The 19193-nt window shown below is 43.1% G+C and overlaps 1 protein-coding gene across 1 annotated transcript in view; it reads left to right on the forward strand.

The window, feature by feature from the left end:
* HTR1E (5-hydroxytryptamine receptor 1E) overlaps positions 1-19193 on the forward strand; it is a 28819-nt gene that overhangs the window by 4379 nt on the left and 5247 nt on the right. The window contains exon 2 of the mRNA XM_001513151.5: positions 9094-9707. The gene's annotated coding sequence lies outside the window, so the exon portion shown is untranslated. The remainder of the gene's footprint in view (positions 1-9093; positions 9708-19193) is intronic.

Raw genomic sequence — 19193 nt, forward strand, 5'->3', positions numbered from 1 at the left:
CCCCGAGTTTCCAGATGACCTGTCGAAGTCCTTCCTAAATTGAGGAATGCCATATTTTCTGGTTAGTGCTGCTCTTGACATTTTTCCAGTTGTTAGTGTTCAGCTGCATACTGTCTTGTCTCAGTCCACCATGAGATTCTGAAAGCTGTTCAGCAATTGAGAGGATTTCTGCAATGATCTTTCTGGTGGTGAGACACCTTTGTAATTCCCACAGCTCATTCTGCCTCCTATTTTGAATCAACCAAATCCCCTCTGTGGTTCTCTGGGGTATTCTCATCACTCTAGAAGATCCCGAGGGACTTGAACTACTTCCTATAATATACTCCCGTGTGCACTGTTGGTAAATAGTTGGGTTTTTTTTAATGTCTTCCCTTTTAGATTTTGAGCTCCTTGAGGACAGGGGATATGTGTGTCTTGCTCCTGTCATGCTCTCCCAAGTGCTTAACTCAGTGCACCACACTCAATAGTTCCATAAATTCATAGATTGATAAGGATGTGGAGTCAGGATGGAAGCAGATTAATCAGTGGTATTTTTTTGCAGATTTATTGAATGCCATTTGGCACAGTAAATAGTTGGGGAAATGCAAAAGAAGCAGGACAAATGCTGGGGATGTGCAGACAGAAATTGCTTACCATTAGAGGGAGCAGGAGGAAGATCCAGGATAATATTAATAATAATAATGGTGGTGTTTGTTAAGCACTTACTAGAGTGCAAGCACTGTTTTAAGTGCTGGGGTAGATACAAGATATTCAGGTTGTCCCACGTGGGGCTCACAGTCTTAAACCTCATTTACAGATGAGGTAACTGAGACACATAGAAGTTAAGTGACTTGCCCAGAGTCACACAGCTGCAAGTGGCAGAGCCGGGATTAGAACCCACAGCCTCTCACTCCCAAGCCTGGGCTCTTTCCACTAAGCCACGCAGGATCTAACGAGTAGTTGTGTGAATATTCCACAGATGCCCACATGTCTAAATAACTGTCTCCTTTTACTCAATCTCCTCAGCCTCCCAGGAAGCATGTTTCTAACAACCCTTATCCCGCCCCTAGGCACCCATTTCCCTTGCAAAGAAATCATTATACCAGGAATGTAATAGGCAGCTCTGCTTTAGAGGAGGCAGAAATCTCAGTTCACAATTTAATTAAATCTTCAGGTTGTTGGCAAGAGGTGATGTGGTTTTGTAATTTTTGTAACCGACGTTGTCTCTCTGAGTTATCGGAGTGGGGACTGTTTCTTTTGATCCGTTGCTCAGACTTCTGGACCTTCATTGTCTTCTTTCAATTGGAGTCTTGCCATCCCAGGAGTGATCCAGAGTCCTCACAGCTCTACATGATAACAAGAGCACAGAGTCACCACAGGGTAAGAGTCTAATAGGCATGGGGCATCCTTCTTGGGACCTGAAAAACAGACTGATTTACTTTCCTCAGCCAGCAAGGTCATAAACCCAGCAGAGGGCAGCAGAAAAAGCTGTACCTGGAAATGAAAACTTGCAAAGCCTTCCGCTACTGCCCTTAATAATGTTGGTATTTAAGTGCTTACTATGTGCAGAGCACTGTTCTAAGTGCTGGGGGAGATACAGGGTCATCAGGTTGTCCCACGTGAGGCTCACAGTTAATCCCCATTTTACAGATGAGGTAACTGAGGCACAGAGAAGTTAAGTGACTTGCCCAGAGTCACACAGCTGACAAGTGGCAGAGCCGGGATTCGAACCCATAACCTCTGACTCCCAAGCTCGGGTTCTTTCCACTGAGCCACACTGCTTCTCAGCCTTTAGCTGGGCTGAGAATCAATCTAACCATCCATCAATCAGTGTGGTATTCTTTGAGCTCTTATTGTGTGCAGAGCACTGTACTAATTGCTTAGGAGAGTAAAATACAGCATTAGACATGATCTCTGCCCTAGAAAGCTTTACAAAAGTAAAGTAAGTTACAGATAGGGGGAACAACCCAGTGTAAGGATACATACATGCTCACCATCCTCCTTCCTTTGCCACCTTTGGAAGGGTTAGGGCAGCAGAGTCGTAGGTGGCGAAACAGGGAGGTCTGAAACACGACTGAGAGGGAGTGGGGCCTTTCAGAGGATGGGCCACATCTTAGTGGCTAGGCTTGAGCCTGGCCATTAATAATGATGGTGTTTATTAAGCACTTACTATATGCCAAGCACTGTGTTGAGACAAGATGATTAGGTTGAACATAGTTTCTGTGCAACCGAGGGAGAGCAGGTATTTCATTCTCATTTTACAGATGAAGGAGCTATGGCACAGAGTAATAAAGTGACTTGTCCTAGGTCATGAAACAGGAAAGCGGTAGATCCAGAAGTAAAACCCAAGTCAATCAGTCAGTCATTTATTGAGCACTTATTGTACTAAGTGCTTGGGAGAGTACAGTATAACAGAGTTGGTAGACACATCCCCTGTCCACAACGAGCTTACAAGTCCTCGTTTTCCATAAACCATTTTTCTTAAAGCCATTTTTCTAAAAGTGATGAGAGTGGTGGTCTGTTGTATGTGAAGGGCAGGGAGTTCCAGGCTAGAGGACATGGGCAGGGGTTGTTGGCTAGTTCGTTGAGATCAAGTACAATGAGTTGGTGTTAGAAGAGCGAGGTGTGTAGACTGGATCGTAGTAAGAAATCGGTGAGATAAAAATAGGAGTGAAGGAGCTGATTGAGTGCTTTAAAGACAAAGATAAGCAGTTTCTGTTTGATGCAGAGTTGAATGGGCAACCAGTGTAGGTTCTCGAGGAATAAGGAGATATGGATGGAACTTTTTTTTTTTTAGAAAAATGATCCAGGCAAGGTGTGAAGTATGGAATGGGATTTGAGAGAGACAAAAGACAGGGTAATCAATGAAGACGCTGATGCGGTAATCAAGGTGGGATTTGATAAGGCTTGGATCTGCATAATAGCAGTTGGGATGGAGAGGAAAAGATGGATTTTAGCAATGATGTGAAAGTAGAACTGGCAGGATTGGGTGATTGAATATGTGGGATGAATGAGAGAACTGAGCTGAGGATGATGTTAAAGTTATGGGTTTGTAAAGCAGGGAAGATAGTGGTGGTGTCTCCCAGATAGGAAAGACTTGGGGAGTCAGATGAGGAGTTCTGATTTGGATGTGTTTAGTTTAGGGGGTTGGCGGGACCGTCTGTGTAGGTCAGAAGGCTGCAGAACAGTTAGATGGAGCCGTAATAGATTAGTAGTTCCACCCTTCCTCACAGGATAGTGGTTTAATGAGGGCAACCATCTATGTCATAGTTCCTGCAAACATCTCGTAGCCCTTTTGAAGCCTGGTTGGATGACCATTAGTGTGACCCAATATGGCAATTGATGATGATTGTTTATAATCTTGTGGAGTAAGGTAATGAGCCAATAAATGAGACACTTCTGTTGTGTTTGGCCAAAGTACCAATTATCTGTTTTGGGAATTATCCAGACCCTTTTCTCTTCACTTTCTTCCCTGTTGACTGCCTTAGGCCTGCACTACCCTGCCAGAGAGTGGGAAAAAGCAAGTTGAAATTCAAGTCTGTCCACTTACCTGCTCTTGAACTACCCTGTTAGCAGTTTGGCCAAATGGTAATTATCTGAATAATTCCAAGCCACATAAAACAGTACCAGGTAAGGACAACAACACAACAGCGGGTGACCTTTTTGTGATTCTAATGTGGCAGGGACTATGGATCCCTCTTTGGTGCACTTGCAGGTGAACTTCACCATCAGCAGTGTCTTCTTTGAATATGAAGGACAACTGGATATAATTCAAGCTAAAATCTTCTTGTGCTTAATTATGTGATGCTTTAACACAAGAGCTTTTTTTATCAGAATGATCTGGAATAATTTCCTTGATTTTTTCCACTTCACATTTCAAGTGCAGATCAGGACTTAGTCATGGTCCCATGGGTTTTAGATTTCACAGCTTTCCAAGTAGGGCAGACAAGAAAACCTCTTTACTGGCATCCCAGCTCCTCCACCATGAGCATTTTTTTTTAAGTGCAAATATTCATTTGTGTACTAAAAGGGTAAAATTATTCAAATTCTTCTTATCAAGCCAGTAACTAATTGCCAAGGGCTTGAATCATTTGGGCACCAGTTAGCAGATTCATATTTACCTAACGAAGCTTTCAGAAAACATGTTTGTTGGGGGAAAGCAGCTGTCCTTTTCAAAATGTAAACCAGAATTTATGTTTGGCTTTGGGTGGTTTTGGACATATGGTAAATGAATATACATCTTTTTGATGGATTTTTCCACGAGGAAGAAAGAGAGTACCTAGTACAGTGGATAAAACCTTTCCAAAGTATGCACAGGTCAAATGAATTGTCATTCTTAAAAACAAAGCATTAGCTCCCTCCTTTGATGTCAAATTATATAACTTCCAAAAATAGGTGTTCCTTACCTCATTTTTAATATCTTAATGTGTAAGGACCATGCTTGATTTAAAAATACTGGCTTCCAACAGATACAATGCATGTGACTGAAGTAGTTGTTTAACTATCCCAGGTTTGATGGAGTTGTTAAAAGCTTTGAAAAAAATTGTCCTCAAAGTAGATGCAGGAATTGCTTCTCCAGTCGATAAAGATTATAGTGTAGGTTTTAGCTGGCAGTGCATTCCACATTTTGTCATCCTCAGACCAGGGCTGTGCAGTCTGGGATTGTTGAGATAGGTAGTCTCCCAATCTAGTTGAGTGTAAGGATGTTTGGGCAAATACTCCTAGGAAATGTTGTCTCACGGCTTGGCAGCAAAAAGGAAGTGTAGTTTGAATTTATAGCTAATCCAGACTCTCAAAAAAGATGCAGTCTGGGGCAGCCCCCAAATCACTCTCTTGGGCTTGGCCTCTTAAATCCACTACTTGTTTGTTCATTGGGCAGTTCTGTTTCTCAAAGAACTGTAGAGGTGGGGCTGGGGGGATAAGAGCCAAAAATTAGGCTAATGAGGAGGAATCCAGACAGCCTGTGCTTAGCTTGACCTGACTTCAAAGGGAATGTTGATACGTTGCTGTTGAATTTGTACACGATTCAACCAATACATTTAATCTTTGTACTTAACCATTTGCACAAGACAGACATGAGGAGGAAAAGTTCAATGCCTCTCTTTGCTAGGACTGGAAAACTTCTTGGAAATGACCCTGGAACTAATGAAACAGCAGGTCATGGGAATCAAGATCACAAGGATTGTGCAAAGAAGATGGGACAGGGCTAAGGTGGTGGGAAGGAGGCTAGTGGTGACTGTAAACTTCGCAAGCAGGGTCTGGCTTATGCATTTTCTGTAGAAACTCAAAGCATCTAGTAAAATGGTGCTTAATAAATATTAATGATGATGATGATGATGAGGTAGTGATGGTGCACTCATTGAGTATTTGAAGACTTTCCATGGGGAGGATCTTGAATTTGATCCTAAGAATGAAAGGAGGCCCTTAATGAGGGGAGAAGTGGTCTGGTCCGTCAGTTGTATTTGAGTCCTTATTGTGCATAGAGTACTATACTAAGCACTTGGGAGAGTACAACAGTATAACAATATAACAGACACAGTCCCTGCCCACAATGAGCTTGCAGCCTAGAGGGGGAGACAGACATTAATAGAAATAAAAAAACTGTAGAGAAGTACAAATGGTCAGAGTAGAGGGACCCAATAAAGAAGAGAGAAAATGAGATTAAGGACTAAAAACTAGGTATTTGAAAGATGCTCCACTCCTACATTCCCTCTTCCTCCGACAGTCTGAAATACCTTCAAACATCCAGAGAGTCAGAGCAGTACCACCTGATTATGGAATTCACTAAGAATCTTTGGCTAAGGAAACAACTAATTTTGCAAGCAAACTGCTAATTTTAGTTTTCTGGGAAGACCGTGGATTTAAGTAGGTTTACAGTCTGTTTAATTTTCATTGCATTCTCTTCCTGTTTTAAAGTGAACATAATAGATTTCTCTTCCTTTGATTAGAAAACCCTCTGGCCTCTAAATACTCTCCTTAAGTTCTCGTTGATGTGCTTGGATGAGTGAAACTCAGTATGTGTTATGAGTATAACTACATGTGGAACAGAAACTGTGACATGATTATCTTTTAACTACCCGTACTCTTAGTACAGTGCTTAGCATGTAGTAAGTGCTTCACAGATACCATTGTTGTTATTACTATGTACTAACAGTAATTATTACTATTACTGCTAATACTACCAATAATAATAAATAGCCAATTTATGGGATTTTCTTTGGGATTATACAGGCAGTCAGTCAATCATATTTATTAAGGGCTTCTTTTGTGGAGAGAACTGTAGTAAATGCTTGGGAGAGTACAGTATAAGAATATAACAAACACATCCCCTTCCCACAGTCCTTCCCCAGTGGCCAGCCCAGATGCCTCCTCAAGTCTCTCACGATTAAAACTTAGGTAACTCCTGCTCCTGCCATGGCCTGCTCTTCATTCTCTTCTTTGCCCCTTCAACCTTCCCCAGGCCCTGAGGTACCCTATTTTACACACCTTCCCCTGCCCTCCACCGTCTAGCCGATGCTCTTCAGCTTTGTGTGTGGAAGCAACTGTCTTTCCCTCCCCTGATGCCTCCCCCCTTCCTCAGTGGCAGAGATAGATTCCCCCATTTAAGAAAGGTGTGAAGGCTGGGAGTTCTCTTTTCCTCTGCCTACCCTGAGGGGATATCTTCATTTGATGGAGATAGGGGCAAACCTGGGGGAAAAGCATGGCCCTTTCCTTGTTTCATCTCCCATCTGCCCTCCTCTGCCTTCCCAGACCACTGGTGTGTGACTCCGACCTCAGACCTCATCTCGACTCTTCAGGCCATGATTCTCTGCAGAGGCCACTTCAGGTGCCACCCATTGGGACCTGATTTTCCTGGCTGGAATTTTGTGAGTTGGCTGCCCTACGCAGCTCTGTGCTATCCTGGGTGTGAGGGGACCTGGCCTCAACAGAGAAGCATTTTTTTTGTTCTCTTGGAAATTGCTCAATGTCCACTTCACAGTGTATTTGAGAGACCAGAAGTCTGGTTTGCCGAGAATTTGGGAGTATAATGTTTCCATGCCAACATGTCTGCTAGGACTGTTTTTATAACTATCGAATGATATTAACCCCAAACTCCACAGGGAATCTCGGTGCTCCAATTTCGTGTTGCAACTTTATCTGAGAAAGATCTTTATTTTTATAAAGTTTTGTCTAAAAAAACAAATAGGAAGCTTTCAGTAAATTCCATTGACTGATTGATTAACACTTTGACACATTTGCAGCCAAGCCCAATAAAGTTAAGCAATCGTTTAAATCATTCTGTCTTCCAATTGAGCAAATCCTCAACCTCAACCTAGAAATCAATGGTTTCTTTGGAAAGGTGTAACTTAATCACTATCCCTTTCCCATGGGTTTAGGCTGAATTTTAGGGAAAAAGTAGGAATATTCAAGGTATTTATGATAAAACTGAAATGGTTGTTTGAGAAACAATGAGAAGATGTCACAATCAAATGGGGTGGAGTGCAACGGATATTTAGAAAATATTTGTGGTTGACCGGCTGTCTGTCCTGTGTTTTTTCTAAAGATTTTGAATCAACATATAATGAAAATTATTTTTTAAAAAATTGACACGTTTATCTAGCTGTGAAAAATGATCTCCAGGGAAATATTCTCCTCCCCTCTTGCTTTCCTTTCTACCCCTCTGCCATCTGAATTACATTCAGAGCTCCAGATCATCAGCTCTAGAGGTGTCTGAAAAACAAAGTCATCATGAACGATCACAAATATCCACTTCCCAGGAATAGCCTCACTTAAGTTCTCTTTTGACCAAGCTTTGCCCAAAATCTTCCATATTTACCCTTTCTATTCCTTTTTGGTCAAAGAAATGATAGTGATAAAAAGGAATCTAAAAGTTAGTTCCCTCCAAGTTTGAGAGTGAAATGGTTAAAAGCCATATTTTGTTAGAGGAAGAGGAAATCTACTAAGTAGTTGAGCATTTATCTTGATTCACATTGCAAGACTCGGCTCCCTGTTCCCACCTAGAATTAGATTGGGATTCTACCAAGGGAGATGCAAGTACAGCAGTGTCCCTGATGGAAGGCCACTGAAGAAAATGTGAGAAGCATTTTCTTTCTTTCATACTATCAGATCAAATTCCGAGAATGAAGGATGCTCAAACTGCATTTTGTCAGCAGAATTGTCTCCAGTAACCTTTGAACTTGTTTTAGTAATGGTTAATGCACCATTTTTTCCTGGCACCAATCTGCTGGGTCAACACCCTAACAAGAGCAGTTGTCCTGCTCCATAGGATTTCTTTTTTTTTTTTAATTTTACAGCTGCTGTGTGATACAGTACACACACTCACACCACCAGAAAAGGTCCCCTGATCTTAAGTGACTCAAAAGGCGACAGAGACTTGTGTCCAGTGGAATCTACTGCCCATTTGACAGTTCAACTCCTTTCTGGTTAGCCCCTGAGTTGCTGGGATTAAATCTCCCAGCAGCACTCAAGGGCAGCCAAGTGCACATTAGTGTCTCCTTTGGTAGAGCCTTACTACTACTATTACTAATAGTAATAATAATTAGGGTATTGGTTAGTGCTTATTATGTCCCAAGCATTGTAGTAAGCCCTGAGATAGATACAAGATAATCAGGTAAGATACAGTTCCTGTCTCCACTTGGGGCTCACAGTCTAAAGAGGAGGGAGAACCGGTATTGAATCCCATTTTACAGATGAAGAAACTGAAGGCCAGATAATTTAAGTGATTGCCCAAGGTCACATAGCAGGCAAATAGTGAAGCCAGGATTAGAACCCAGGCCTCCCGGGTCCCAGGCCCATGATCTTTTCCCTAGCCATGCTGCTTTTCAAGTTAGGTACAGGTTGGACCTGGGGTTAGCCGGGTTGGGTCTGGCCTCGGATTTCCAGTGCATTCAGGGCTCTTCCAGTAAAGGCCGGCATAGTCTCATGTCTCATGTTTCATAGTCCCAAATCCATTTCAGGTTTTCCTATTTTAAGGAATTCACCCATGTCAAGGGGACTGCAAAGCATCAGCTGCTAAAAATTAGCCATCCTGTACAAGTCCCTAGTAGAGTAATGCTCCCTCTGACGGCTGAGAATCAGCGGGGGCTGTAATGTGTTTCTTCTCTTGTACCGTAGGTTCCACGAAATCCAGCTACACCGCAAGCGGCCTGTGTCTCCTCAGCATGACCCCTCAGCTCGCACCAGCCCTGGAGTCCTGTGGAATCTAGCTGGATATGGAGTAGAAAAACTCATGAGTTAAAAGCCCTGAGGGAGGCGGGGGAGGGTTGAGCGAAACCAATTTGGATATACAAAAATAGCATTTTAGAGAGCTTTGCCGAATTCTACTCAGAAAAGAAAAAGAAAAGGAACTATGAACTGTTGGGTCTGGCCCCAGGGTCCCAGGTTTGGGTTTCGATGGCGGCCGCCTTGTCCTCAGATGGGCCGGATGACCCCCTTGCCCTCCATCCCCAAACTGAATGTGCTTGGTGCTGGGATTTATCATGTGACCGCTTTGGCCCCCGATACATAAAGCAGCCTGGGAGTTCCCTCCACCTTATTGTGGCAGCTGGGGCTGTCGTCTCTCGGACTGTACAGAAACACCGAAGGAATCAAAAGAACTGAGTCCTCCCAACAGAATCTGCCCACCAGGGTTGAAGAAACCCTTCCAGATCAGAAGCTGGTGGATTTGGAACACTTCTAGGCATCTTCACCCAAGAGGAGGCATTAGGACTGTCTGGAAAAATAAAAAGGTAGGTGCTGATTGTTGGTGGATGTCAGGGTATCGAAAGGGAATGTTTTTGAGGTTTGGGTTGTTGTTTTTTAACTCTGCAGAGTTGCTTTCACTTAAACTTTCCAGAGTATAAGTAGGATCATTGCGCTGTGTCATGCATATGATTCAGGTTGCTGGCTCACTCTCCCTGCCCCCTGCCTATGATGCCTGGGATCAGAAGACCTGAAAAGCAATATGAGAAGCAGCATGGCCTAGTGGAAGGAGCACGGGCCCAGCAGTCAGATGACTTGAGTTATAAACCCACCCCTGCCAAATACTTGCTGTGTGACCTTGGGCAAATCACTTAACTTCTCTGGGCCTCCGTCTTCCTGTTCTCCATCCTACTCAGACTGGGAGCACCATGTGGGACAGGGACTGTGTGCAACTTAATTAACTTGTAACTCTCTCATTGCTTAGAACACTGCTTGGCACATTGTAAGCGCTTTACAAGTACCACAAAAAAAAATTTGGTGAACAGAGGAAAGATTAAAAGTATGTCAGGGCCTGATCTGGAGCTGACAGGGGGAGTCTACCCTTCCTGAGAGTTCTTTCTTCATAAACTCCTCAGGAAAGGCCTCTCCCCCACTTTCCCTGTATTCTTTAAGCTCCTTCTGGGCAGGGATTGCACCTACCAACTCTGTTGTATGATACTTTCCCAATAATAAGCACTCAGTAAATACCATGGATTAATGGATTGATTCCCAGGCCTTGGCCACCATGGATCTTATTCCTAGTCAGTGAGTTCTCTTTTCTTGCCCAACTCTGAGCAGGCGCCTCTGGTTGGTCCCCTCTTTCCACTTCCCAATTTTCAGGTTCATCCCACACCTTGCCAACCCAGCTATTCCTCACAAAGCCTCAAGATGTCATGATATCTCTTTGGCTTCAAATCCACATTAATGAGATTGATCTTGGGAAAGAAAATTCCTGTTATTCCTTTGACTATGGCCTCTGGGTATTATTATTAATAATCATAATTACTACTACTATTACTATTTTATGTCTTACCCAGAATGGTTAGCTAGGGCAATGGGGACAGAGACATTATTTTTGCTCATTAATTTCAATGGAAATAATACAAACAGTAACAGTAATGAAAATGAAACATTGGACTATTGAGGCAGTCCTGCATCTTTAACTTCATTTTCAGTCTTTCCATTTTGAATTAAGCCCAATGAGGGTTTTTTTTTTTTTTTGCCTGTGTTCTATACATCTGCTCTGGAAAATCAGTACTGTTATAGTAGTTTAAACCCCTGCCTATTTAAAAATGTTTAATCCTTTCCGAACCCTTGCCCATTACCCATTCAGTATTTTCTCAGCTTTATATTGTGACCTGTCCTAATTAATTAGAACTTTTTCATTTTCACTCCAATGACTATTTTGTCTGTTCTGTCCACAATAATATTCCATGTTTTTACCATCATATTTCAGAGCTCAAACTCAATTGGGATGGACTGGAGGAATAAAACTCAGGGTTCTTGTGTACCTACTTCACACCTTAGGTTATGATTTTGTCATTGTTTCCCTATTCTGTCACCCTATTCTGATTGATTTTCTGTCCTTGCCAATGGATTGAACATTTCACTCTCATGCCTGTCCTCTGTCTGCCAAGTGCATCACCATGGTATCATGACAGCGGGTATTACTGAGTGCGAAGAAGAAGCTTTGACTCTGAAGGAACGAACAAAAGCAATGTTCCTGTCTTGTGACTCTGTCTTTAGGCATTTTTTTTTACCCCAGTTACTTTGCTTATAACCTTTATCGTTATGAAAAAAACATTCTGTGTACATGTTGTAGTCCACTCTGTCTGCCATAATGGACTCCCAACTGAAGCTGCTTTTCATTTGTGTTACTGGATCATGGAAATGGCCAAGGCCATTACCAGCCCTCTTGATCCTGTCCCAAAGAATCCAGGGGACCAGTAGGAAAACTCAAGACAAGATCAGATGAGACCTGGCAAGAAACTTAAGCTTGACCCAGAGATGCATAGATGGGAACCAGGATTTTAGAGCTGGACCTCAGTTAGGGTAGCAAACTGGAACAGGGAAAGGTATGTAGAAATAAACCATGTAAGTCTAAACTCCTTTTAACTGACAGCTGTCAGACTGTTAGCTTCTTAAGTACATTTTCCAACATTCTGTTCCACTCTCTGAAAGGGCGCATATGTGGGAATAGACTAAATCATCCACATCATCATTTTCAATGTCATCTAAAAATGCCACTTGAGGCTATGAAATAGGTAAAAAAATGCAAAATGATGCATTCTCTCCCCACCCTCCTTTTATCCGGTAGCATTTTGTGGGGAAAGAGCTGAGGAGGATGGGAAGCATGTGGCAAACGATCAAGTCACATAGGATGTTGACTTTTATAACACTAATTAACAAGTTTGCTTGTGCTTTGACTTATGCTTTCTACAGATCAGGAGGATAAGCAATAATTCCAATGCAACTTGAGTCCTTTGGCCTCATTGACAAAATTCTCATAAAACACTGATTGAAAAAGCCAATGAGGGGTTCAAAGGTTAAACAAAATAGCTCCATTTATTAATCCCATGGAGATACTTGGACTTTCAAATAAAGGCTACAACAACAAGGACATATATGAAAATAATGGAAAGAAAAACAGATCTCAGTAGAGCAATAAATCCAGGATTAGGTTGAAGAACTGAAGGGAGTCTAAAATTTTGCAAACCATCTGAAAAAAACCCATGTTGCTCTGACAACCTGCTTCATACCAAATCCACCCAACAAACAGTTGGCAGTCCTTCTGGTAGAGAGGTGTTAGGGAGCACACAGTTCTGGTAGGAACCAGGGCTTGGAGCCATTGTAAAACCATGGCATCTCAAGGGGACCTCACCCTCGTTGGCCTCCCATGGTTTTTGGTACAAGAGGACTCCAGGCAAGAGGTTGTGTGAACTGAAGACCTAAGTTATACTTAAATCAATTTCCTTTGAAAGTCCTCTTCAGTGTCTTAGGTACAGTTTAAATTTCTAGTGGGATGTGGCTGAGAAGATCTATAGGCAACTGACCTCTTCCTCCACTTGAGAGCATCAATCCATAAATCAATAGTATATTGAGCACTTAATGTGTGCAGAGTACTCTACTAAAGGTTGTCCCATCTTACACTGATATGTGTGTCACTTGTAACACCTGTTGATGTTTTTAATTTTCCTTTTAGTCTCCCAATCTCCCCAACCTCTGTTCAAGGAGATCAGTTCCTCTCATGTTTGCTGCCTGCAACACTGTTCTGTCTGCTGCTGCTGTGCCCTGCCCCAACACACACAATCTGTTTTTATAAAATATTGTTTAACCTTGTGATTCAACCTACTTTTAAAATGTTTGTTATGCTCTCCCTGTTTGCTTGGGCCCAATCTCAGTTCACCAGACAGGAGCTGCTTCATTCATTCATTCAGTCATATTTATTGAGCACTTACTGTGTGCAAAGCACTGTACTAAGCTCTTGGGAGAGTACATTACAACAACAAACAGATAAATTCCCTGCCCATAACGAGTTCACATTCTAGTTTCCTGTGGTCATATATTCTCTGTAAGTAGCATGCTAAGAGAAACTGAGTTGCAATGACCATTGACTAAATGCTGATGACCTGATTGGGTTTCAGGACCTTTTGGAGTTGATCCTATCCTGCCATTTGATGTTCAATCATTCTCACGAGTGCTACTGAATAAATTGTTCAAAATCCTGGGTGTCTTCTATGGTATCCAGGTTTCTCAGCTGCATTCAAAATTGGACATCACAGCAGCTTTGACTGTTAGTTTGGAATTAGAGTTACTGTGTCATTCCTGCCACAATCTGTCAATCGCTAAAGGACATTCTGGCTAGTTGACCCTTCATCATTCATGCATCAATGAATTGGGGAATAACAGTAATAGAGCTCTAATTATTGACTACCCAAGAATGATTTCAGCCCTGCACATCCAATCCTCAGAAATTAAATCATCAATATGATAGTCAACTAAATTAATCATCAAACTTTATCCCTAACCCTTGTTCTAATCCTTTCCTTAACTCTTAACCCTTGTTTTAACCCTAATGTTATTTTTCAGGGATTAATTTTATTTTATAAATACCATTGATTGATCACTTGAAGCTTTGGTTTTTTGACCTTGTAGATGACTTGGATTTGTTGATACCTGCCCCTTAGTTTGGTGGGGAGGTTGTGTTGTATTTATTTTGAGGAGGATTTTCAACAATTTTACCACCCAGGAGTCCATCCCTGAGAAAGGATAGAGGGAACTGTGCCAGGGTTGGGGGAACAGGGAGGAATGGAGTAGTCTAGGCTTTGAGGGATTATACAAGAATTAAAAATGAAAAAACGGGTTCTACAAGAGAATCCAGAAAAGGATAGGGAAAGAGTGGCATCCAGAGTTAGAGGGTCCATCCTGCAGCTGAAAAATCCTGAGTGAAAAGTTCAGTGAAGTTAAAATAGGTGAAATGAGAGGGAAAATATGAGTAGCTAAAGATTTTTAAAAGAAGCTATTTTATCGGCGTTTAGGGAACGGAAATTCAGGGAAAATGTTCAATTAGTTGGCCAACAAACCTAAAAACAGCACGAAGGTCCAATAGGTGTGAACTAAGGGGGAAGGCCAAACTGCTGCTGCCTGTTGTTTCTTCAGTCCCCTTCCCCTCTTCCCTTCAGCCCCTGTACCTTGCGGCCTAGTGGAACCTGGGAATCTTGGAGCCAGGGCTCTAATCCCAGCTGTGCACCCTGTGCAGACCTGCTGTGTGACCTCAGGCAAGTCATTTAACCTTCCCTAGGCCTCTTTTCTTTAAATAGGAGATAAATATTCAAGTCCATCCCTGCCTTCCTCAGAGGTGTTAGGAGGGCACAGTGAGACTACTAATGAGGAAACCCTGTGGAAAATACAATGAACACCCGGTTCTAACTTAAAATAGAGAAGGCATTTGAAAAATAACAGAAATGCATTTTGAAAAATATTTTGCCATTCAGACTTTTCGCTAACTCAGACGGAAGAAGTGTAGTGAGGCAGTGGGGGGGTCTAGCAGAAAGAGTGCTGGACTGGGAGTCAGAAGACCAGAGTTCTAGTCCCTACTCACCCCTGGCCTGCTCAGGGTGGCCTTGGGCAGGTCATTCCTTCTCTGTGCTTCAGTTTCCTCTATGAAAAATGGGAATAAAATAGATTGTGAGACTTTGTGGGACAATGACAATGTCTAATCTCAAACCCTTGAATCTACCTCAGCACTTACAACATAGTAAGCATTTAGCAAATGCCAAGAAAAGAAAAGAAAGAAAGGGGACAGAAATGTGAACCCAGGCATCATTAGCCCAGAGAAACCCCTCACCCAATCTCAGGGCCTGGGGTGGCCAGGCCTCACAGGGAAAATAACCCTCTGCTACACGTGTTTGTGACCTCCACAGAGTTCCCTCCAGCCCAGGGGAGGATGTGTAACTCCTTGCAGGGCAGCAAAAGGCATTCATATAGGTGATAAACCTCGAGTGAGAAAAATGGAAAGTGATAGTTAACTCATTTTTCCCTCCCCTCCCACTTTGGTCAGAACCCCAGATTCAAAGGTAACAGAGGGAAAATGCAGGTGGACAGAAAAAGGCCTCCACCCAATCTGGTCTAGTTGTAAGATGCAACTTGAAAAGGAAGGGGAGATGTTGGAAAAGGACATGGTTATTAATGCCATCTGGAAGCAATTGGAAAAGTTATATTTTAAATAAGTGGTTCAGTTCCAGTTCTTTTTCTTTGTATATAAATATCAATTCTTGCTGGGGAAGTTATTGAGCCTTAATTTTGTTAGAAATCCATTGGCAAAATGGCTCAGCTTTAATCAAAGTCCCATCTAGGAGAGTAACGGTCAGTGTTACTATTTTACAGGAATTAAACACCTACACTGGGCCAGGGAAAGTCTCCAGGGTGTTCACTGTCGTTGTCCTTTCTGAAGCTATGTGGATTGGGAAGGCAAGCTCTAGCCATCCTCTGCTCCAGTGAGACAGGGAGGCATTTACTGCCACAGGGCCAGATGAGAAGGGTGAGGCTGCCTCGGCCTCTGGGACTCAGGGTGATGAGGACATTTGGACCACTGCTGATCTTAAGTACGGTTGAAACAAGTAGTCTCCAGGGGCTATTGGCTTGGGAAAGAATCTGGGAAGGGATCCTTGGGAATAAAACATCCCAGATTCACTGGTGAGGACAATTTAAGGAACAGATCTACTGTTTCAGCAAGTTGTTCTGCTCCTTAAACCATCATCTCCCCTGTTCATCAGGTCAAAAAGCAGCCCCGATCCAAACCCATAAGCGGGGCCTTGAGCCCATCCAACTTAAGAGATGATGCAGCCAAAGCCACATAGGTGACCGGCATGCTGGTGGGAGGGTTCCAAACCCCACAGAAGAGGCCAGTCCAGGTGAAAAATCCAGGACCGAGAGACAGTTCAGTATAATAATAATAATATGTGCTTACTATGGGCCGGGCACTGTAGTTGGTGAGGTGAATACAAGTAAATCAGGTTGGACACAGTCCCTGTTCCACATAGGGCCCACATTCTCAATTCCCATTTTACAGATGAGGTAACTGAGGCACCAAGATATGAAGTAACTTGCCCAAGGTCACACAGCAGACAAGTGGTGGAGCCAGGATTTGAACCCAGGACCTTCTGACTCCCAGGCCTTATTTTCCACTAATAATAATAATAATGGTATCTATAAAGTGCTTACTGTGTGCCAAGCATTATTCTAAGCCCTAGGGTGGATACAACTTAGGTTGGACACTGTCCCTGTCCCTCATGGGGCTCACACTCTTAATCCCCATTTTACAGATGAGGTAACTGAGGCCTAGAGAAGTGAAGTGACTTGCCCAAGGTCACACAGCAGACATGTGACAGAGCCAGGATTAGGACCCAATTCTTTCTGACTCCCAGGCCCATGATCTATTCACTAAGCCACACTGCTTCTTAGTAATAAAATATTGATTAAGCATCCACTGGGTGTCATGTGATGTATTAAGCACTTGGAAAAGTTCACGGGTTTGAAGCTAGTTGTGATGTGTATTAGCTTCATGTGGAAGGAGAGTGGAAGCTGATCTAGGTTTTGAGGGGTGGGGAGGCGGGTGCCAACTGAAACTTCAAGAAGATAATCTTAGCCGCTACATTGTAAGGTCCTATAGGGCAGAGATCAGGCCTACTCTCTCTATTATACTCTACCAAGTGTTTAGTACAGTACCGTACACCCAGATAATAATAAAAATGATCACATTTATTAAGCACTTGCTATGTCCCAAGGATTGTACTAAACACTGGAACTGGTATACGATTCTCTGGTCGGACAAAGTCCTTGTCCCACACGGGGCTCCCAATCTAAGTGGATGCTGAATATTAACTGCTTGGTTGAAATATAGATTGGGCAAGGGAGAGGGTGGAAGTAGGAAGACTAGGGAGGAGACTGGTGCAAGAATCCAGCCTGCTCACTTTTAGTTTGGAGAACATAGTGTTCTCCAACTGATACTGTTGTTACCAGACAGTTATTAGGGGAAGAGGGCATATTGCCTAGCTGGGTTTGTTTCCACACAGTAGCTGCACTGAATCATCATTTGCTTACCCCCGGAAAACTCCTGACTTGCATACCAGCTCAACCCTAGTAGAGCCTCTGGGGAAGAAAATCAGGGTCATATGATAATTTTGGGGTAGCCAACTAGACCAAGTGAGTGCCCAGCCAGACAGGATTCCCCAAGGAAAGGACCTGAAGAAAACCTGTAGAAGATGGTAAAAAAAGAGCAGCCCAAGTGGTGGTAGTGGTGATGATGATGATGATGATAGGATTGAAAATGATGGATGGGCATCCAGCACTGAGAGTTGGCAAATGGGACCTATTAGAAGGAAGGTAATTAATGAGCCTGGCGAGCACTATGAATGCTGCTGAGGGAAATCCATGAAAGAGTGGGATCACCCAGCCCAGACAGCAGAATGCCCTATAGTAATAATACTGCAGTTTTTTTCAAAACTTTTGCAGTTCAATCAGTCATATTATTGAGCACTTATAGTGCGCCAAGCACTGCACTGAGCCTTTAACTAAATCAAACCAGCCTTTACTTCCACTCCCCCTCTCTTCTCCTCACCCTCAATTTGGTAGAATTAGGGAAGTCTTATTGTACTTCCAAAATTTGTCACAGGTGTATGTCAGCATTTGAAATTCTCTAAAGAGTAATTGCAACCTCAAACGTGAGCGTAGGAAAATCTGAAAACGATCTTAATGCTCTCCACCGATCAGAAGAGAATTAGTTTACCGCAAATTGCTCCAAAGACCTGCAGTCTAATAGTGGCTACATTAGAGCCATACTGTCTGCAGTCGATGACAGAGCTGTAAGAGTATTAGTGCATTCTGCTTACTAATTACTGATTTTTTCAGAATTGTAATTGCTTAGCTAGGGAGCATCTTCCTGCCCAAAGGATGAGAAATTAAAGAAGAATTTGATTTGAAACATGTAGAAAGAAAACTAAACTGCCAGCATTGAGCTCCCTGGATATTCATCAGGCAGGGTCACATCTACACGGGCCATTATGCCATTCACGAGGCCAAGCGACCAGTAGGGATATCGGGGATTGACCCAAATACAGTTTCAAATGCAATATACTGGGGAAGCGAATGGGGACTTCTGACCCAATCAAACGGTAGTATTTTTTGAGTGCTTACTGCGTGCAAGACACTACACTAAGCCCTGGCAGGGGGAACGGTACAACAGAGTTGGCACACAGATTCCTTGCCTACAAACTAGAGGGGGAGACTATTAGTATAAATAAATAAGTTACAGCTGTGACAAGTGCGGAGGGATTGAAGGTGGGGTGAATACCAAGTGCTTATAGGGAACTGATCCAAGTGCAGAAGGGAGAGGAAGCTGGGGAAAAGAGGGCTTAATAGGGGAAACCCACTTGGGGGAGTTGTGACCTTAATAAGGCTTTGAAGGAGGGGAGAGTGATGGTCTGGCATATATGGATAGGGAGGGAGTTCCAAGCCAGAGGGAGGATGTGAGAAAGGGGTTGGAGATGAGGCAGACAAGATCAAGGCGCTATCGGAGCAGAGTGTGAGGGTCGGGCTGTAGGAGGAGATCACTGAGATAAGGTAGAAGGGTATAAGAAGCAGCATACGTGCAGCGGACAGAGCACACTGGCGTGGGAGTCAGGAGGTCATGTGTTCTAATCCCAGCTCCGCTGTGTGACCTTGGATAAGTCACTTCACTTCTCTGAGCCTCAGTTACCTCATCCGTAAAATGGGGATTGAGACTGTGAGCCCCATGTGGGTCAGGGACTGTGTCCAACCTGGTCTGCTTGTATCCACCCCAAAACTTAGTACAGTGCCTGGCAAATAGTAAGCGCTTAACAAATACCACAATGATCATTATTATTATTATTATCAGCTGACTGAGAGATGGGGTGGTAACTGGAGGGAGCCGTGGGGTCAAGGAAGGGTTTTTTAAGAATAGAGGATTCATGGGC

Source organism: Ornithorhynchus anatinus, chromosome 19, assembly GCF_004115215.2.
Source record: "Ornithorhynchus anatinus isolate Pmale09 chromosome 19, mOrnAna1.pri.v4, whole genome shotgun sequence".
Classification (NCBI taxonomy): domain Eukaryota; kingdom Metazoa; phylum Chordata; class Mammalia; order Monotremata; family Ornithorhynchidae; genus Ornithorhynchus; species Ornithorhynchus anatinus.